Below are 22,160 nucleotides of genomic sequence, written 5' to 3' on the forward strand. Positions count from 1 at the left end.
CAGTTGTAGATCTTTGTCCTGCAATAGAAGCTGCACTTGAGTCAATCAGAGATATCCATTGAAAATGTCCTGGAAGAAGCAAAGACTTCAGTCCAGAAGTTGTCAAATGAAGGCACCTGTATTGAATCCTTAACTGAAGAGGACAAGAAGTGTTTGTTAAGCCACCTGAAAAAGTATACAGACTTGATTCTTACAAATCTACAACAGCAACTTCTGCATTCTACTCAACCTCTACATAGCTTTTACAAATGTCTGTCTTATCACACACCAAGAGTTGAGTGGAATGAGGAACCACCAGCAATGGGGCTGCCATGTGATCAGGACAGAATAGGGAATTTGAACACAGAGTGGAATGTTTCAGAGTAACAGCCGTGTTAGTCTGTATTCACAAAAAGAAAAGGAGTACTTGTGGCACCTTAGAGACTAACCAATTTATTTGAGCATAAGCTTTCGTGAGCTACAGCTCACTTCATCAGATGCATACTGTGGAAAATACAGAAAATGTTTTTATACACACAAACCATGAAAAAATGGGTGTTTATCACTAAAAAAAGTTTTCTCTCCCCCCACCCTACTCTCCTGCTGGTAATAGCTTATCTAAAGTGATCACTCTCCTTACAATGTGTATGATAATCAAAAGTGGAATGTCATACGATGAATGAATGAAGATTTGACTTCAACTTCTTCTCTAGCATCACTAGTGGTTCGACCCAATCTTTGCTATGTCCTGGGATGAAAGAAGTAGGAATTCATTTCTTGCTACTCCCAGTCACAACAACTACAGCTGAGCGTTCTTTTCCCTCATTGAATAGAATTTTATGTTCTGAAAGAAGTCACCTTCTGCCTGATCATGAGCCTATCACGAAGGACTGGAAGTACTGGACACACAAGAAGCCACCAAAGATGAATGCACTGCATCTGAGAAGTTCATTAACAGAGTTGTGCAAAATTACAAGAAACCAAGAAGGATGTGAATGTTGTACTTCATAGTAGGCTTGAGTATTTGCGTGATGATTTTAAAACATGAGTTCAACATTTTTCAGTTTTTACTATGGTGCCAAACAGCCCACCCTCACCCTAATGGTCTCCCCCCTTCCCCATAATTTTAATTCCTGAGGAAAACGCTGACTACAACTTCTGAGTGAAATTTGCTCTCGTGCAGAGAGGCCACACAAGGCCCCAGGCAGCACAGAAACCCTTGACAAAGGGCTTGTCTTCACGTACAGTGCTGCAGCAGTGCGGCTTCATGGTGCAGTTGCACTGTTGTACTGCTTTAGTGAAGATGCTACTACACAATTTTTGAGAGCTTCTCCCTTCGACATATCGCCTATCTCCCTTCTCCCTTCGACAAATACTCCGTGTGGGGGGTTAGGTCGGTATAACTACGTCATTTGGGGGAGGAGGGGATTTTGTGAGCAACATCGTTATACCGCTATGGGTCTGTAGTGTAGAGATGGCCTAAGAGCATAAAGTGAGTTTAAAAGATACGTAGGCCCTCGTGTGTGCCCTCTCCATTGTTATGTTTTATTATTATGGTTATTATATCGTAGATGGTTGCACACTTGTTGCTTCTGCATGCTGAGCTCATTGCTCACACCATGGGCTCCTTGCATTCCTGCACTCTCCCTCCCACACGCTTTCTGTGTGCCACCCTCCCATCCTCCTCTATTTCAGGGACTCACTATACCCACCCTTGCACCCTGACCTCATGCCATGGATTCTGTGTGCTCCTCACTTCCCCCCTCCCTCATGCCAGGGTTCCCCATTTCCTCCTCCATACCAGGGGCTCTCTGCCCCTGCTCCCACCATACCATGGTCCCCCATTCTCTCACCACATACTCTCTCCCATGCCAGGGCCTGTTTGCCCCCCCCCCCCTTTCTCCTCCCACCATGCCAATACCCTCATCCTCCCTGCCTGGGGCTGTGTGTGCCCTATGCACTGCTTCCCCCCATGCCCCACTTTTCCCTGTGACAGAGTGTTAGTCACCTAAGGTTGACTTACCACTCTGTGCACTTGGCAAGATTTTGGCATGGACCAAATTGAGGAGCTATTTGGTTAATGACTGGATGTTTAATCAGTTAACAAGGTAATTCAGCTCATCAGCTGAGGACAGAGAGAGCAGGAGGAATGAAGGGAAGGTTAGGAGGAAGGGTCAGAGAAGCCCAGGGTCTCAGGGGGGTGAGTTTCCCTACCCCTACCTAGGGAGAAGGTAAAAGCTTTGCGTTATGGGGGGACAGGGACTTGTACAACACACTGTAACTAAAGCACTTTGTGTTGAACTTGCCATTGGTGTGTGCGAGGACTGTTTGCAGATAGGAGTTCATGGTGAGGGAACTCTGCCCTATGACGCTGCCCCAATGCCAGGGACTCTGGTGTCTACCCTTCCCCTTATGAAAAGGGCACTGTGCTTCTAGTCCCTTTTCTCTCCATTCCTCCCAAGATTTTTATTCTCCTTCTTTCTCTCTCTTTTGTATCCTTTGGAAGTGTCATTCCCTGAAATTTTGGAGCTGATTGGATGTGGGGTTCAAATGACACTCCACTACATCCAATCAGAGAAATGCCACTGAGTTGAGTGTAAGGCCTTCCGAGCACAGCCAACTATTTTATTAGTTATTATTCATTGTCTCATGTACTTGTGTTTTGGTAGCACGTAGAGGATGGCCCCATTATACTCAGTACAATACAAACACATGATGAAAAGATGATCCCTGCTCAAATTTCACCTATGGAGCCAGGCTTGTCTGACGGGTCAGAGTACATCTGTATAAAGAAACTCATTGTTACTCGCTAAAATCATGTAAGGAGAATGTGGTTTGGAAGGGTATAAGGCCATGGCCGTCCTTACCCATATGCAAAGTATGCAGCTGCATAGCGCAGTTGCATGCTGCTCCAGCCCCTGCTCTGGCTCTTCCCCAGGGTCCCTGCCCCCGCTCTGCCCCAGCCCCACCCCGCCTCTTCCCACCCCTGCTCCGCCCCAGCCCTTCCCCCACTCCCCTGAGCTCTGCAGCAGGGCTGGGCCTGCCCTTACCAGCAGTGGGCGTGTAGCAGCTGAGCCCCAGCCATGCCACCGGTGAGTGCTGGGAGGTAGTTCCACCCTGCCCCCCAAGCCAGCCCTGCCCCCCCCCACGGAGGCCTGGGGCCAGCCCTCCCTCCCCCCCCCCCGCCGCAGAGTGCTGGGGCCCACCCCCTCCCCTGCGGAGGCCTGGGGCCAGCCCATCTGCTTTCCCCCCACCCCCGCAGAGGCCTGGGGCCCCACAACCTCCCCCCTATGGGGGGGCTGCGTAGGGCCCCAGAATAGCTAGGGACAGCCCTGTGTAAGGCAGTGAGAAAGAGGTTCCAATGAATATATATGGCTTACTTACAGGAAAGTAAGCCAAGTACAGTCTTGTGTACATTATGATACTAAATGCAGGGCCCACATTTGATTTCTTTCTTTAACAATGCTCTGCTGAGTTAGTGCTTTCAGTTCACTTCCAATAAATACATGGCCACCTTGCTGCATTGCAAAAACCATTATTACAAACTGATTCACTTCACTGGCTGTCTTGACAGCTAGGCAAAAAACTGAGTGGATATACAGCCTGAATTATCCTCTCAGTCCTCAAGGTGGTCATTCCAAGTCCAGATTAAGGCAAATTGATGTAGTGCCCCACAGGTTTGTTAGTTGGTCTGTTTTTACACCATCTTGTGTGGGTATAAATAAAGGCATTGTCTACACTAGGGAAGTTTTTCAAAGATTCCCCACTGGTCAATGTTAGCAATGTTGGGAGCCACAATGTAAATGAGCGTCTTGCGGCTGCCAGCATTTTAAACACTTCCATGTTCCATTAACAAATAATCTGGCCATTCGGCTCAGAGGAGATCTAATCAAGAATGCCCTAGGGGATATTAATGTCCAAGGCTATTTGCCTGGCACCTTTAATCAATGCTAAACTCCTTTCTAAAGGGGAAAAAAAAGGAATGTATGTAAACTTTCTTATCCTGTGGTGCATATGCGTATAATGAGACCATAGAAACATTGATCCAATTTACTTCAAAACAAAAATCAGGGCAGAATATAAATATGGAATGGCATTTTGCTGAATAGCCTGTGAATCGTTGGCTGTCTCCCTTAGCACCACTTGAAGGGCATATCTCTTCTGCCACCTGGATCAAGGCAAAGTCAGGCAAAGCTGTTCAAAACCATTCAGTCAGCACAGCACGGCTCTGATTTCAAATTCTGCACGAGTAACAGCTGTCAGCTCTGCAAACCAATTAGAAAGTCTGTAAATGCCACCAGTTACAAGGAAGTTTTCTGCAGACTGCGCTGCTTGGCACGGATTTGTGTGGGCTCAAAGCCCAGTCTTTTCCTCTTTGATTTCAATTACAGGGCCTTCAAATGGTCTGGTGTTTTTGGTTGTTGTTGTCACCACTCAGATACAGCATGTGCTATGGCACAATGAGTTAGCACAGCTGGGTTCCCATACACAAACAAAAGATATTTACAGTACAGGCCAATACAGTTAGGCCCCACAACCTGCCAACAGGCTAATGTGTTGGGCTACCACTTCTACAGTGGGATCAAAGAGCATATTTAAATGTCTCTAATTCAACACAAAAATAGCTATTCAGTGCCATGGAGAACTGGGTGGCAGCAGGGGTAGCAAGAGAAAATAACTACCAGAAAAAAGTGGGGGAGGGATGAATTTGACCGTTTTGAGCAAGTTGCCTGCTGTAGCTAGGGACTGGTCTCAATGACCCATGAAGTCCCTTCTGCTCCTATGTTCCTAAGTGTGCAAGGTGGGAAAGAGTGTCTCTCCACAGGGAAGGATATGGACCTAGCACTTGCTTGTGCGCAAGACTGGATGTGATAGGCTGACATTATCCTGGACAAACCTTTTGGAATTAAGATAAACTGTATTGAATTAGGTTTATACCTTTGGGGTTGATTGCATTAAAAATGCAATTGTACATGCATTGTATATACCTTCTCTGGTGGAGGGGGAATGCTAATGTACTTTCCCCCCAGAAAATGGACAGGAACCTGGTCAATGGAGGGCCCCAATCTTTAGAGAAGAGTTGGGAGGACTGGGCCTACTGAGGCCCATAACACTGGATTCTTGTTCTGAGCTGAAGTTGTGATGAACTTGTGACCCAAAGGGGGTGGGGTTTGGAAGGATTGCTCCTGCCAGAGCCCATATTAGAGTTCAGGTGGGGTCTGGTAAGCTTATTACCATGGTGTATGTTTTTATTGTTAATATGTTTTCTCTGTAGTGCTTTTACCTTAAGAATAAAATAAGCTTGCATAAAAAGAGCTGTGTTGTATTTATAAGCTTGGGCAGTCTCTGAAGAGAAGGCAAGTGTGCTTGAACAGCCTGTCTCCACTAGGATAGATGATCTTAATGGTCCCTTCTGACCTAAATATCTATGAATCTATGATAACACAGTGAAGGCAGGGAACTGCGCAGCCTGGAAATCCCCTGGTGAGAAAGGAGTGAGATGTGGGTCCCCCTACCGCCCCAAGAAAGGCAACAGCTGGAGAGCTGGAAATGTGAAAATAGGTGCCCTGGCTGGAGCACTGAGGGGAAATACTGGTGCCGTTGCCCTGAACTGTGATACTGGGAATCAGATTAACAAACCTGGAAGTGTTTCTTTATTCTAATCAGTTTGGCTAGCCAGCTTGGGGTATGTGGCCAACTCTGCACTTATGGGAGGGGATTGGTCAGAGAGAGGAGGAGGGAAGCCCTGTGGGATATAAGGCACAGTTCATATTGCTCCTTTTTGGAGCAGCAGTAAGAAGTGCAGCTGAGCATGTTATCTCTAGCACCCATACCCCACAAACCTGCCCTTCTCTGTGCACAGGCTGGAAGATTTTGGTTCCCTCAGCTTCATCTACTGCTCCTGCACTTAGCACCACCACCTCTAGGAGGATCCAAAGAGTAAGGGCAAAGTTTTGTCCATGCTTTCTATCTTTTCAGTGAAGACCTGGAGTCTCTCTCTGTAACCCGTGTTTTAAACAAACAAAGCAAAACCCTCACACAACATGAAGGTCCTGATGAGAGGTCACTGGACATTTTTCAACACAAGCGTTTGTGTCAAAAACTTCAGTTTTGTCAAAATCAAAACATTTCCCAACACTGTGTCAATTTAGATGAAGTTTTTGACAGGAAAATTGATAAGTGAATTGTTTTGAGTCTTGTTCCAATGTATCGCTTCATAAGGTAAAAAGATTTCATTTAGACTATCATTATGATTCTTTTTAGACTGTTCAATTAAAATTAATTTTAATATATTATATTTAATAGAAAAGTCGAAACAAAATAAATACAAATAAGGTAAAAATGTTTCATTTTGACTTGATTGAAATGACACATTTCAAACAATTTTTTTTAAAATTTCATGTCACAGACAATTGTAGACTTGCGTTCTGATTCAGAATGAATTGTTTTAAAATGTTGGTTTTTCCCACAGAATGAAAACTTCTGTTCCTGATCAGCTCCAGTTCTGATTCCTTTCAGAGTAAGGGGAGAGAGACTGTCTCCAACTCATAGCATTGTGCTACCCACCCACACTGCCCACCCTCATTCCTCACTGCTCCTGGAAGTGGCTGGCATATTCCTGCGGCCCCTGGGGAAGAGGTCTCCATGCGCTGCCCCCGTCCCGAGCACCGACTCCGACGCTCCCATTGGCCAGGAACTGTGGCCAAGGGAGCTGCGGGGACGGTGCCTGCGGGCAGTGGCACACAGAGACCCCCTAGGCCTCCTGCCTAGGAGCCGCTGCCAGAGGGGTGTGCCGGTGGCCTTTGGGAGCCACCCAAGATAAGCGCCGACCCCCTGACTCCCTCCTGCACCCAACCCCCTGCCCCTGCCTAGAGCCTGCCCCCCCACTTCCTCCCAGAGCCCACACCCCACCCTGCACCCAAAATCCCTCCCAGAGCCCACACCCTGCACCCCCTCCCGCACCAGTCTGGTGAAAGCGAATGAGGGTAGGGGAGAGCAAGCAATGGAGGGAAGGTGGATGGAGTGAGCAGGGGCGGGGCCTCATTGAAGGGGTGGGGCTGAGTCAAGTGTTAGGCTGAAGTGTTCTCCGACTGGTTTTTGAACGTTATGATTCCTGATGTCAGATTTGTGTCCATTTATTCTTTTGCATAGAAACTGTCTGGTTTGGCCAATGTACTTGTCAGAGGGGCATTGCTGGCACATGATGGTATATATCACATTGGTAGATGTGCAGGTGAACGAGCCCTTGATGGTGTGGCTGATGTGGTTAGGTCCTATGATGGTGTCCCTTGAATAGATATGTGGACAGAGTTGGCACCGGGGTGTGTAGCAGGTTCCTGGGTTGGTGTTTTTGTTGTGTGGTGTGTAGTTGCTGGTGAGTATTTGCTTCAGGCTGGGGGGCTGTCTGTAAGCGAGGACTGGCCTGTCTCCCAAGGTCTGTGAGTGTGAAGGATTGTCCTTCAAGATAGGTTGTAGATCCTTCATGATACACTGGAGAGGTTTCAGTTGGGGGCTGTAGGTGACGGCTAGTGGTGTTCTGTTGCTTTCTTTGTTGGGCCTGTCTTGTAGTAGGTGACTTCTCGTTACCCTTCTGGCTCTGTCAATATGTTTCTTCACTTCGCCAGGTGGGTATTGTAGTTGTAAGAACGCTTGATAGAGATTCTGTACGTGTTTGTCTGTGTCTGAGGGATCGGAGCAAATGCAGTTGTATCTTAGAGCTTGGCTGTAGACAATGGATCGTGTGATGTGGTCTGGATGAAACCTGGAGGCATGGAGGTAAGTATAGTGGTCAGTAGGTTTCCGGTATAGGGTGGTGTTTATGTGACCATCACTTATTAGCACTGTAGTGTCTAGGAAGTGGACCTCTTGTGTGGATTGGTCCAGGCTGAGGTTGATGGTGGGGTGGAAATCATTGAAATCTTGGTGGAATTCCTCAAGGGTCGCCTTCCCATAGGTCCAGATGATGAAGATGTCATCAATGTAGCACAAGTAGAGTAGGGGTGTAAGGGGACAAGAGCTGCAGAAGCGTTGTTCTAAGTCAGCCATAAAAATATGGAAAGAGATGAATGAGAGACACAAACAGTGTCTCTGGAATGTCAGGGCAGTTCACAGTCTGTTCCTTGTAAGTCCCAGGCCTCCTTCTCAGGCCCTGGCTGTGCTGCAGGGATGCTGTGGGTTGGACACTTGCTCTGGTGGTGGCCACACACTCTCAGGGTCTAAGTGGTAGGACCCTTCTTCCCAGTGTCGCCCCCACCCTGTCAGGGTTATGATCCAAGCCTGGCCTGCAGAGCCCCTTGGCTGAGGTGTCTCCCTGTGCTGGGCCTGCTGGCCCAGGGTCCCCCTCGGTGCTCACCGCATTCAGCTCCAGACTGCTCCAGCCCCAGCTGCACCCCTCTGTCTCTGCACTGCTGCTGCTCTGCCTCCAGCTCCCTGGGCTGCTTCTTTGGCCTCTCTGGCTCTGGTTGCTGCAGCTCTGCTCCCAGGGCAAGTCTGCTCTCTCTGGGCTGTGCCTCTGGCTTTGGGGCTGCAGCTCTGCTCCCAGGACAGGGTCTGCTCTGTCTGGGCTACTTTTCTGGTCCCTCTGGATCTGGCACAGGTCTGCTCCCCAGCTTAGCTTGGGCCCATGTTTCTCCTTAGCTCAGCCCCACTCTGTCTGACCCAGGCAAATCCACCTCACATGGAGGACGGGACCTCCCTGGCCTCCTGACTCTCTGGTTAGCCTGCCTGCCCTGGCATTCAGGCTGACCTGGAGCATTGGCCTCTCCCCATTGTTCCTGGGGACTAACAGTCTCAGGGTCCTGATTTCCCATAGACCCTTCCCCTTTTAATACTGGGAGCTAGCCAACCAAAACACCCCCACTGAATGTTAGTAAGGGGGCAACAGTCCCCTTACATTTTCATGAACTGTGTTGTGTCTCCAGCATTCTTAACAGCCTCATTAAGTACATCTAAAATTGGCTTTGATAGTGAGAGGCTTATAAGGCTTTCTGAATGTTGTGACAAAGTTCCTGCTCTACCTTGTTGGGTCTTGTGCTTATTGGCAGATTTGCTTGCCTTGGAGCTTCACGGCAGCTCTCAGCTTGGCCATTTTTCTGAACCCACAGTCCAGGTCGACTCCTCCTGCGTCTGACCAGGAGTTGGGAGGATTTGGGGGGAACCCAGGCCCACCCTCTACTCTGGGTTCCAGCCCAGGGCCCTGTGGAATGCAGCTGTCTAGAGTGCCTCCTGGAACAGCTGTGCGAAAGCTACAACTCCCTGGGCTACTTCTCCATGGCCTCCTCCCAACACCTTCTTTATCCTCACCATAGGACCTTCCTCCTGGTGTCTGATAATGCTTTTACACCTCAGTCCTCCAACAGTCTGCATTCTCACTCTCAGCTCCTAGCGCCTCTTGCTCCCAGCTCCTCACACACACACCACGAACTGAAGTGAGCTCTTTTTTAAAACCCAGGTGCCCTGATTAACTTGCCTTAATTGATTCTAGCAGCTTCTTGATTGGCTGCAGGTGTTCTCATCAGCCTGTCTGTCTTAATTGTCTCCAGAAGGTTCCTGATTGTTCTGGAACCTTCCCTGTTACCTTACCCAGGGAAAAGGGACCTACTTAGCCTGGGGCTGATATATCTGCCTTCTGTTACTCTCCTATAGCCATCTGGCCCGACCCTGTCACAGCACTTGCATCTCTCTCTTTGTAGTTAATAAACATGTTTTACTGTTTTTAAAAAAAAAAAAAAAAAACAAACCTTCCCTGTTATCTTACCCAGGGAAAAGGGACCTATTTTGCCTGGGGCTAATATATCTGCCTTCTATTACTTTCCTATAGCCATCTGGCCCGACCCTGTCACAATGTCAATGCAGTCCAGAGGCTTGGTGCTTTTCAGCCTTTTCATATATGTTGTCAGCACTGCCTTTGCTGATCAGTCTGGCAAACCAAGCTCCTACACTTTTACTATATAAATCCATGGTACGCCCACATTTTGAATACTGCGTGCAGTTCTGGTCACCCCATCTCAAAAATATATATATTGGAATAGGAAAAGGTACAGAGAAGAGCAACTAAAATGATTAGGGGCATGGAACACATTCCATATGATTTTTAACCCAACACCAGCCAAAACTGATCACTTGGGCAACACAACTCTGTGTGCTGGATAACTAGGCAGAGTAGGTGATTTTATGTAAATACAGTCTGGTTCTGAAGCCTTCCCACCACTCCAGCTCATCACTAGCTGTCAGGGGAAAGCTCATTCAGACCTTGTTTACAGATCATAATTTGAAATTATAAGGTTGGCCAACATCACCGCAACGAATGCGCTGACATTGTCATAAAAAACCAACAGCTGCGTGGGAACCTAGTCTTTGTTCATACCTTTCAGACCTATTATGCTTTTCAAGGTACAAGTATTTTATCATATACTGTATATGCTTTTAAAATGTGTACTAATGTTTCCATTTCATTCAAATGTCCAACCAACGACTAAACTGGCAACACTGCATGTAACTAGTTGACTACTGGGATTGGGGGGCGGGGGAGGGAAGGGTGATGGAGAAATTAATTCGGGGGGGTGTAGAGCAATCCCTGCAGTCCAGCTGTGCCATATCTCCATAAGTTCCACAGTCAAATGTGGCTTAGCAAGAGGTCTTACCCTATCTTGTCTTCTGCCTTCCCCGCAAATATTCTAACCTGTCATTCAGGGCCTCTCCCTTGCTTGTGCTACCTAGAAATTTGAAAGCAATTCACCAAGGAGTGCCACTAAACCAGGTCTTTCCAAGCAACTCCATTAGCAAAGACCCTTCAGCTACAAAAATCCTCTTACTGTCCATTTAGTCACATGAAAAATAACACAGAACCAAATGTTCCTGATGAATTTTCCACGCCCTTTTCACATTAGTTTGGGGTCAATGAACTTGTCCGATTCTATTGTTTCTTTTTTAAATGCTTGCTCTATAGTAACAAGCTCTGTCTTGACTTGTTTCCTTTCTCATGGAGTTTTTTCTATAATTAACAACAGCATTAAATCAAGAGAGTGAGCACTTGTTTAACATTTCAACACATTTTTTACTGAAATGATTCACTCAGCCAGCTTTCCTGGAAAAGGTGCTTTCTGGATCTGTCATCCCCTAGGTATGTGTTTCATCTTCCAATATTGAGCTGGCATCAACACATGGAGAGAAAAATCTTATCTTATAATAAATCCCCCTTCCAGAGAAAACAATGCCTATTTGGCAACCATCTATTAAAGCTTTATGAGTAACTTCTCAATAGATAACAAGAAAAAAAATCCCAGGCACAAGAGGTAGGAATCTAAGAACTCGCTTGCCAACACTTTATAACAAGTGCCAAATCTTTATTACTTTCTTGGATAGTCATCGTAATAACATGAGTCATGATGCATTCTTGTGGTATTCATATGGATAATTTGTGTAATCTCACAGGAGCCTCTGTTGATCCTACATCTTTTGGATTTTCCCTTCCACTTACAGGTGAGAACCCTGTGAGCAACATGTGGAACATATTCTATGCACAACAATTCCTCATTCACATTTAAGTAGATCCTATAAAAATCACTTATTCATAGCTCTATAATCCAATCGTGATGGATTGTCCTTGTGAATTGGCGTATGTGGGAGTAATAGCGTGGATTCTTAAGCAGAGAAGGAGTAAACATCCAAGTAAATTTTGGAGGAAAACTATCGTAGGCAAAATTTTCAAATGTGCCTAAAGGATTTAGCAACCTAAAACTCATTTTCAAAAGAGACTTAGGAGCCTGTGACAGGGTGTACTGGGCCTTTTGAGGCCCCCTGCTGGAGGCTATACAGTCCTACCACACCCCACTGCAAAAAAGGAGCAGCAAAGGTGGGTCCTCCAAGCCTTCCTAAACAGGCTGCAGAGAAGCAGCCAACCAGAGCCCAGCAGGCTCAGTTAAAAGGAGCTGCAGGGGTTAAGCATGTCAGTTCCTAGCTGGGACCAGAAGGGAAAACACAGAGACAGACTTTCCAGGCAAGGAGGCCCAGGAGACCCTGTGCAAACAGGGAATAAGACAAATAGAACCCATGGACCTGTAACCTAAGGTAACGGGATGAAGGTGCTGACTCACAGGGTGGCACTGTGTCCCAGGCCTGCACCAGCTGCCCTGCCACTGTGACAGAGAACAACGCTGCCCTACATCAAGAGCGAAGCTGGAGGTACCCCCCCCCACACTCCCCTCCTCTGCCCCATTGGCAGTTTCCTCTTTTGAAATATGGCAACCCTAAACTGCGGGGCATATGCCTACAATAATTTTATTTGATGAAATTAAAGTTCATATTCTACGTAAACGCAAATTCAAAAAACTTAAACCAGTTATCTGAAAGTGTTTTGATGCTAATATTTGCATCTATTTGACATTTTATCTGTTTACTTTCTCAAAGTCTCAGATGAAACATCACTTTTTTGGAGCGTTGTTTTAGGTTGTACAGTGGTTTGATTATTTTTCATTTAATTCCCTAAAAATAAAAGCATCAGGCCCTGGGTTTATTATACAGAATACTATGTGTTTGTTGAACAGGGGCATTTGCAGTGTGTAAAATATTTCTCTGGAGTCTGGACCTTGTCTACGTCTTGACCAAGAAATTTGGATCTTGACCAAAAAATAGACTACCCTTGGTTTAGACCAGTGGTGGACAGCCTGCGGGCCACACACAGCCTGTCAGGATAATCCGCTAGTGGGCCCCGAGATAGTTTGTGTGGGTGGTGGTGGTGGTGGTGGTGGGGACGGTGAGAAAACCTGGATTTGTGCTGGAAATGGCCCAACTTACAGGTTTTCTCACACCCTCCCCCCCCCCCCCCCCCGCACCACCACACACACAAACCCACTCTCCTGCTGGTAATAGCTGGAAATGGCCCACCTTGATTATCATACACATTGTAAGGAGAGTGGTCACTTTAGATAAGCTATTACCAGCAGGAGAGTGGGGTGGGAGACGGTATTTTTTCATGCTTTGTGTGTATATAAAAAGATCTTCTACACTTTCCACAGTTTGCATCCGATGAAGTGAGCTGTAGCTCACGAAAGCTTATGCTCAAATAAATTGGTTAGTCTCTAAGGTGCCACAAGTACTCCTTTTCTTTTTGCGAATACAGACTGACACGGCTGTTACTCTGAAATCTCTCTCTGGCTCACTAAATATTTAATTGTTTATACTAAGTGGCACTGCTTCACCAGGAAAGATTAAGAAAGACCTACGCTAAAATTTTCAGTATGCTGTGTTATTTTTAGCTATTCAAACAATACATTCAATTGGTAGGCCTTGTGACATTAGGAATGAAATCCTCGACCTATTGAAATCAATTGGAATTTTTTCAGTGAGTTAGAGGCCAAAATTTCATCCGAGATCTTTTGAAGTGAATCCTCGACTGACTGCCTGAGCCACTCTTTCTGTAGTGCTCCCCTGTCCTGCTGACCACAGGAATCAGAGCAGGGTTGCTCCTGAGCCTGGTTCCTGCATAACTTGATACATGCTGGCTTGGTGGGTAACAATGAGTACTATAGAAGACCCGGGAGTAAGTCCTAGTGCACTGTTTTCTCATTGAATTCTGTCCCAGGCAGGGATCATTCTGCATGGGTTACTGAATTTTTGTGGAACTTGAACTTTCAAAGCCTTTGGTCTGTGTCTGGTGTGTTTTAGAGGTAAGGCATTATTTTTCTGCACTCACACCCTTTACCTTGAAGCTTTTCCTAATTATTGGGAGTTACACTACTTTGCTGTCTGGTATTTCGAGCTAGCTGTGGATTTGTCACAGGAAATAAAATGTAAGTATAGCTGTTTAAAACAGAATGAAATGTAAATTGTAACAAACATGTGACAAATGTGCACACAGCAATAGAAAAGGCCAAAGGGGGTGATTTTCAAAGCAATTCAAGGGTATGAGCTACACCTCTTTCAATAATATTTGGTGGAAGAGATGAGACAAAATCTGTCTTGCCCATTCTGAAAGAAGTATGGTTACCCTAGCCTTTGTTATTCAAACTGGGGATAGACCTCTCAGGGATGGCCTAGGCCTCTTGGTCCTGCCTCAGTGTGATGGGAGGGACTAGGTGATCTCACCAAGGTCCCTTCCAGCTCTATATTTCTATGACTTATACTGGTGTAAAGTGGTAGCAAAATGATAACTAATCAGAGTGGCAGCATTTTGTATCCACTGGGCACAGATGTAAATGGCTACACAAGTTGCAGAGCAGTGAAGACTTGAGCCTTTTGGTCTTTCCAGAGGAGGAATGGGAAAGAGTTAGGGATGACTGGGGGTTGTGTGGCTTGTGTGTGTATGACAGACTTATTTGAGGAGTTAAGATTTCTTGGTATTATTGAAAATCATCATATAGGACAGCAGAGGATAAAAAAGCATATTGTAAAAACCATAACAGATTACACAATCTTGTTTTATTCACACACTAAATCCTTTCTCCCTGAATACTTCTCAGGCATCTTAGTGCCTTGTCTATCAAGATGTCAAGAGCCCTCAACTTGTGTTGACTTCAGTGGAAGATGAGGATGTCCTGCACTTCACAGGATCAGGCTCTTGAATAATTAAGTACTCAATCCTACACCCTTTGAAATCAATGAGAGTGTTGCCGTTTGTCTTAGATGGGGGCCTGATCCTGCACCCTCTTTCTTCAAAATGATGTAGTGGTTCCTTTTCTGAGGTGATTATATTTTTGATGGATTGTTAACACAACTAGAGACACTGACAATCATGTATATGAACCTCAATAAATCAAATATACTGGATAGCCACTGAGGCTTCAACATTTATTTCTTCTCGACTCAGCAAATAGGGTATTAAAATGAAAGAGATTCATTTTGCTTACTAGTCAGTGGTCGAAAAATAGTAGCACATCTACAAGAACTCATTCAACAGGCCTGAATTCCCAGTCTCCCAATACCTGCAACTGAGCTATTCTGCTTGCACTAAAAAGTAATCTCCCAATAGGACCTAAGAACTTAAAATAAATGCTGTTTTATTTGCACTCATTAGGGCTGTATCTGGATTCCTTTATTGAGCACTTAGGACTTCAAATCTTTTGAGCAGCATTCCTTTACAATTAAATAGGGAAAGGATTTGAGCAGCAGTCTAGCAGACAGACTGGAAGAACACACTGATTTTTAACATACCATGTAACCCTAACAGAAATATACAACATTTGGGATGTATTTGGCCCAGACTATAATGTACACATTTTCAGACCGGGACTCAAGTGACTTTTGTAGTAGATACGGCCATAGCACTTCATTAAACAGCGTAGTTGTCCCAGAATATACAAATGCACAAATATGTAACCACATTCAATAGAGCAGAAACTGCAGCATCTTCTGGTCTAAAGGAAACCAACCTTCTTAGTAGCTACACAACACCGCATGGCAGCAAAAACTAATACATGCCCTAGGGAAGCAGTTCCTATTGGCAGCTTGATATAGAATAATTAGAAAAATGCCCTTTACACCTTTTATAAATGAGTGGTCACAATAATTGTGCTGTTTCGATGAGAGAATTGATCTCTCTTGCTGGTTGTACCAATTTTATTAAGAGATTTAGCCTCCCTTTGTTGAGCATGTAACATTCCTCACTACCCTGTTTGGTTAGCAAAGATATATAGTCATACTATTGTGACTACTTTTTCTTCTGTGTGCACTAGGCATTTTAATCTGTTAGATTAATATATTTTAACAAACTGCTGTTCAGAGCAACCAAAAAGGTGAAGGTTAAAACACTTATTTCCTTCTGAATGTGAACTGAAGCAGTGCTGCCTTCCTGAGTTCGCAGACAGGCCCGTAGAAGAAACTAGGGAGTAGTCCGCACCAAAAGAGAATGGTGTACTGATTGGGGTGGCAAATAAGCAACAGGGGCTGGTGGGGTATGATTGAATGAGGCAGGAGAAGTAGTATTTGTGCAGAAAGATGGCTGATTAAAAGGAGGGGAGTGACGAGAGCATGTGGCCTCTGGATCTTTCCCAGAGACAAACTCTAGCCTTGACTTTGCATGTTTTTATAGGCTGTACTGGACCCTTCCAGCAAGAAGGGTTTTATGGTGTTTTTTCGTTTTCTCCCTTTCCAGCAGTTCCTGCTGCTCACACCTGAAACCTACCTAAGCTTTCTGTTTTTATTTATTTAAAGCACCAAAAGACAAAATTAAGTACTCTGCTGGAAGCATTTTCACATCCATGAGCTCAAGAATAATTCTTAAAATTTCCACATTTAAAAAATAAGGGTCTACAAAACACCAAAAGCTAAGTGACAGTTCACACGGGAAATAAATTGTCATTCTTTCCTCTTGCCCTCATTGATGGCTACATTGTCCATGTGTGACATCATACTTATGGTCACAGATGGTTGGCACATCTGAATTACCACCATTCCAACCAGATCCCAGGTATGGTACGAGTAATGTGCTTCTAACAGCCACTCTCTACCACCTTGATGGGCTCTAGCAGTAGTGGGGTTGACAGGTCAGCTGCTCCCTGTTTGTTCATCCTCTAATATTAAAAGACAATTTTTATAGGGTTCATATGGATACACCCCTATGAACAAAGCTTACATATGTTTCTTTTTGCATTGAACATCCTCTTCCTTAGACATGAGCCCCTTTTGAAATGTGCTATCTCTGAGAATATTTCTGTATCTCTGCTAACAGGAGTCCGGGATAGGAAGGCTGATACAGTGACCATCTTGAGCAGTGCACTAAAGGGTACATTTAGTTACCTTATAAGTTTGGGGTATAGAATGAAGCAGATATGCCTTCACTTGGTTTGATGGGCCCAGTTCTGCCCCAGTGAACTTGATGGGAAATTTGTCATTAAGCAGTGGGTGTAGGATAAGGCCCTATTTGAGTAGCTAATAGTTATTCTTACAGACATTACATAAGAACGGCCATCTTTGGGTCAGACCAGTGGTCCATCTAGTCCACTTTCCTGTTTGTGACAGTGGCCAGTGCCAGGTGCTTCAGAGGTAATGAACAGAACAGTCATCCATCCCCTGTCACCCATTCCCAGCTTCTGGCAAACAGAGGCTAGGGACAATTCAGAGTATGGTTTTGCATCCCTTCCCATCCTAGCTAATAGCCATTGATGGACCTATCCTCCACAAATTTATCTAGTTCTTTTTTTCTCACTGGGCCCAATCCAACTTCAGCTGAAGTGAATGAAGACTTTCACTAGCTTCAGCGGAAGAGGGATTGGGCCTACTGTTTGTGTAAATAATTGTAAAGGGTCAAACATAGCTTAAAAAGACAACTGCATTAAGAAGCTTAATTCAAAGTACACAACTAGAAGAGAAGAGGTGTTCTCTTAGCTGAAGAAAGCAGTTCAACCCAGTTCTCAAAAAACTCTCCACCTAGACAAACTAGCAAGGATAATAGTGTGTCTTTATGCTGAAAAAAGTGACTGTGAACATGACATTGTGGGGTTCCATATGTCTCAGTGACTTCTATCTACTCATTTTTAAGTGGAAAAAAAAAGTGGAATCTAATTCTGATCTCACTGAAATCAGTTTTTCACTGGGGTAACTGCACTGACTTCAGTGGCTTTATTGCTGATTTACACCAGTGTAAGAGATCAGAGTCAGGTGCTCTGTTTCTAACTGCCAGAGCTGCAAATTCCACTTGGAATCTGAAGGCTTTGCTGGGCTTTTTTCTACACTAGCTCACATATCACCAACAGTAAAGATTCTGCAATTAGCTATTGAATGCAAGAAACCAGAACAGAATTTTTCTCATTCTCCCATAGCTATGTTGGTTCTAATGGGCTCACAGGAGTACAAACGACTAAAGTTAAGGGCCTGATTTTTAGATGTGCTACAGCTTCTAGTAAGTTTAACTGGAACTTTGGCTACATATCTTCTCTGAAAAGCAGGCCATGATTTGTGTCACTAACAACAGATAACAGTGAATATAACCCTGCTGTGCTGTTGAGTAAGAAGGTGCCATTTTTACAGTGTCACCTTTTCAGAGCATAACATTGTTGTAATTTACAACCATTACCTCTTCGGCACAAAGTCTCATTGGTTGGTGGTCTTGAGAGCAGGACATTATTGCCAATCAACTTCGCAAAGATTCTGTTTACAGATTAACTCCATTCATAGGATATGCATTTCACAGCCATAGGCCTCACAGAGCATAAGGCCCCAACATTTCTGTGGGAGGTTAGCATTTGGGTTGGCATTTTGGGTATTGTCCTTGGTAATTTTCTATGCGGTGAGCACAAAGCCCCGTCCTGATACCTGCAGTAGGGAAATTTAAAATTTAAACAATACCCATGTGCTGAAGAAACAGATTGACAGAGCCAGAAGAGTACCCAGAAGTCACCTACTCCAGGACAGGCCCAACAAAGAAAGTAACAGAAGGCCACTAGACATCACCTTCAGCCCCCAACTAAAACCTCTCCAGCGCATCATCAAGGATCTACAACCTATCCTGAAGGACAACCCACCACTCTCACAGATCTTGGGAGACAGGCCAGTCCTTGCTTACAGACAGCCCCCCAACCTGAAGCAAATACTCACCAGCAACCATACACCACACAACAAAACCACTAACCCAGGAACCTATCCTTGCAACAAAGCCCGTTGCCAACTGTGTCCACATATCTATTCAGGGGACACCATCATAGGGCCTAATCACATCAGCCACACTATCAGAGGCTCGTTCACCTGCACATCTACCAATGTGATATGTGCCAGCAATGCCCCTCTGCAATGTACATTGGCCAAACCGGACAGTCTCTACATAAAAGAATAAATGGACACAAATCAGACATCAAGAATTATAACTTTCAAAAACCAGTCGGAGAACACTTCAATCTCTCTGGTCGCTCGATTGCAGACCTAAAAGTCACAATATTACAAAAAAACCTTCAAACAGACTCCAACGAGAGACTGCTGAATTGGAATTAATTTGTAAACTGGACACCATTAACTTAGGCTTGAATAAAGACTGGGAGTGGATGTGTCATTACACAAAGTAAAATTATTTCCCCATGTTTATTTTTCCCCCCTGCTGTTCCTCACACGTTCTTGTCAACTGCTGAAAATGGCCCATATTGATTATCACTACAAAAGGTTTTTCTTCTTCCTGCTGGTAATAGCTCACCTTAACTGATCACTCTTGTTATAGCGTGTACGGTAACACCCATTGTTTCATGTTCTCTGTGTATATAAAATCTTCCTACTATATTTTCCACTGAATGCATCCAATGAAGTGAGCTGTAGCTCATGAAAGCTTATGCTCAAATAAATTTGTGAGTCTCTAAGGTGCCACAAGTCCTCCTGTTCTTTTTGCGGATACAGACTAAGACGGCTGTTACTCTGAAACCAAAATTTATTTTTTTCCTAGACTTAGAGAATGTAATTTTATATACAATTTAAAAAAAGAGTATCAAGCTGACATCAATCAAATCTATCTTTCCAGGTGATGGATAGAACTACACAGAGGCTGGCTTTTCTGGCATAATTCAAAGAAGGGAAAAAGCCTTCTAAGCCATTCACTTCCCAGGCAGGTTAACAGGCCTTAGCCCAGCAGGCTCTGACCATCAGTGAACTAACTTTTTCCTAAGACCTACTCTCCCTGCTGGGCAGGAATTCAATACACAATCAGAGGTCAATGTGAATGTCATCATGCTAAAAGCAGCCAGCATTCATTCACAAACCAAGCCACTTAAACAGCTGCAGCAAGAAAAGGAAGTAGCACAGAAAAAATGTGTGAAGATTTCGTATTAGGTCAGAGCTGATTTGCAGCATAAAAATAGTTGCAAAAGGGCTGGATTGAATATTGGCATAATATAGTCTTAAAGCCGTTACTTAAGTGTGAACCAAGAAATGAAGGAAGATATTTTTGCCTGTTTTGAAGCTTAATGACAAAATGTACACAAATAAGATGAGAAACTACAGCTGCAAAGAACACCGGTGCTGCTGCAGCAGTTGCCCATTGCAGTTTACAGAATAAACATTTGGGATCTATCTGGCTAATCATGATATACTTTTCATGTAATCATCTGTTTATGCTTCTTTGGTTTATATTTCTAATAACTGGGCTTTATGCCAAGGGGCTGGGGTGTGGAATCCACACACACACACCCAACCCCATGGGATTGCAGGGGGGAGCCTCTCTGCAGCTGCTGCTCGACTGGAGTAGAGACTTCAGTTCTTCATGTCCCCTACACCAGGTTTTTTTTAATTCAGCAGCACATCCCACTCACCCAAGAGTAACCCTCTGGGCTCAGAAAGGAGGAGGCATCCGGATGCCCCCTATGTAACACAGTCACCTACACTCTTTCAGAGGAACAATGTGAGGTTTAAGTGATGAGAAAGGCCTTGTATAAGCCTTCAGAATGCGAGTGAATTTCACACAGAGAACTAAGCAGCATACTGTGCTCAAGACCTTGCTAAGGTAGCAAAATTCAAGGTAAACAAAGATACTTTGACTGCAGGGCTCTTGAGAGTGAGGGTGAAGGGGACAGGGACACAGGTGGTGTTCTCATCCATCCTGCTATTTGAAGGTAAGGGCCCACACAGGAACAGGAGGGTTTTGGCTTCCTCAACTATGGGATGCTGCTCCATGAAGGATAACTCACAGGAAGAGATGGGGTCCAGCTGATGAAGACAGGGAAGAGCTTCTTCATACCAACTCACCAACATAGCGAGAAGGACTTTAAATTAGATTCAAAAGGTGATACCTGTGGGCTTGTGTCACCCAAGTATAAAAAAGGTGACCTTGTGAGAAAACAGGAAGGTGGTAAGGGAGGGAATGAAAAATTACAATAGTTAAGTTTATAGGAACAACAATAAGGAAAACAGCAGGGGGATCTGTGCACAAATGCAAGGAGTATGGGGATTAAACTGGAAGAAATTGAAGTCTTAGTACTCCAGCAAAATTATAATGTAACAGGAATCACAGAGACTTGGTGGGATAAATTTCATGACTGGAATATTGCTAGAGAGAGGTATAGCTTGTTCTGGAAGCACAGATGAGGGAAAAATAGTAATAGGTGTCACACAGAACATCAAGGTTGTATGTACTTATTCTGAGGTCCAGAAGGAGGTGAGAGACAAATCAGTTGAAAGTCTCCTGGTGAAGATGAAAAGGGGTGATGCCGTGGTACGGGTCTACTACAGTCTGCCAAATCCGGAGGCAGAGGTGGATGAGGCATTTCTAGACTAACTAATATCCAAACCAAAAGACCTGGTAGAATGGGGGGACTTTAACTATTGGAAAAATATGGCAAAACACAAAAAGTCCAATAAGCTGTTGGAATGTGTTGGGGAGAACTTCTTGTTTCAGGTGGTAGAGGAAGTAACCAAAGTGGCAGCCATTTTGCCAAGTGGCAGCCATTTTAGACTTGATTCTGGCTAACAGGGAGGAGTTCATTGTAAATCTAAAGGTGGAAGGCAACTTGGGTGATCATGAAATGATGTCATGATTCTAAGGAAAGGGAGAAATGAGAGCAGCAGAATAAGGACAATGAACTTCAAAACACTAGATTTTAACAAACTCAGAACTGGTAAGTCAGGGTCCCATGTGAAGAAAATCTAATGGACAAAGTAGTTCAGGAGAGTTGGCAGTTTCACAAAGAAACAGTTTAAAGGTACAACATCAAACTCTTCTGATGCAAGGGAAGACAGGAAGAACAGTAAGAGGCCAATATGGTTGCATCAGGAGCTCTTTAATGACCTGAAAAATCAAAAAGGAATGCTACTAAAAGTGGAAACATGGACAAATTGCTAAGGATGAGTACAAAAGAATAGTACAAGCATGTAGGGACAAAATCAGAAAGACTAAGGCACAGAATGATTTAGACATAGTAAGGGACATAAAAGGCAGTAAAGGCTCAATAAATAATTAGGAGCAAGAGAAAGAGGAAAGGAAGTGTAGGTCCACTTCTTAGAGGGGAAGGAGGGCTAACAACAGATGACACCAAGGAGCCTGAGGTTTAACGTCTTTTGTGCTTCACCTTTCTTTAAAAAAATTGTGACTGGATGCTTAACACAATATATGTTAATAGCAATGGGAAAGGAACATAAGCTCAGATAGGGAAAAAAGAGGTTAAAGGCTATTTAGGTAAATTTGATGTATTCAGATCAGCGGGACCTTAAAAAAATTCACCCTAAATTGGATACTTAAGGAACTTTAGTGATTATCTTTGAGAACTCATGGAGGA

The sequence above is a fragment of the Eretmochelys imbricata genome, chromosome 1 (genome assembly GCF_965152235.1).
Source record: "Eretmochelys imbricata isolate rEreImb1 chromosome 1, rEreImb1.hap1, whole genome shotgun sequence".
NCBI classification, from domain to species: Eukaryota; Metazoa; Chordata; order Testudines; family Cheloniidae; genus Eretmochelys; species Eretmochelys imbricata.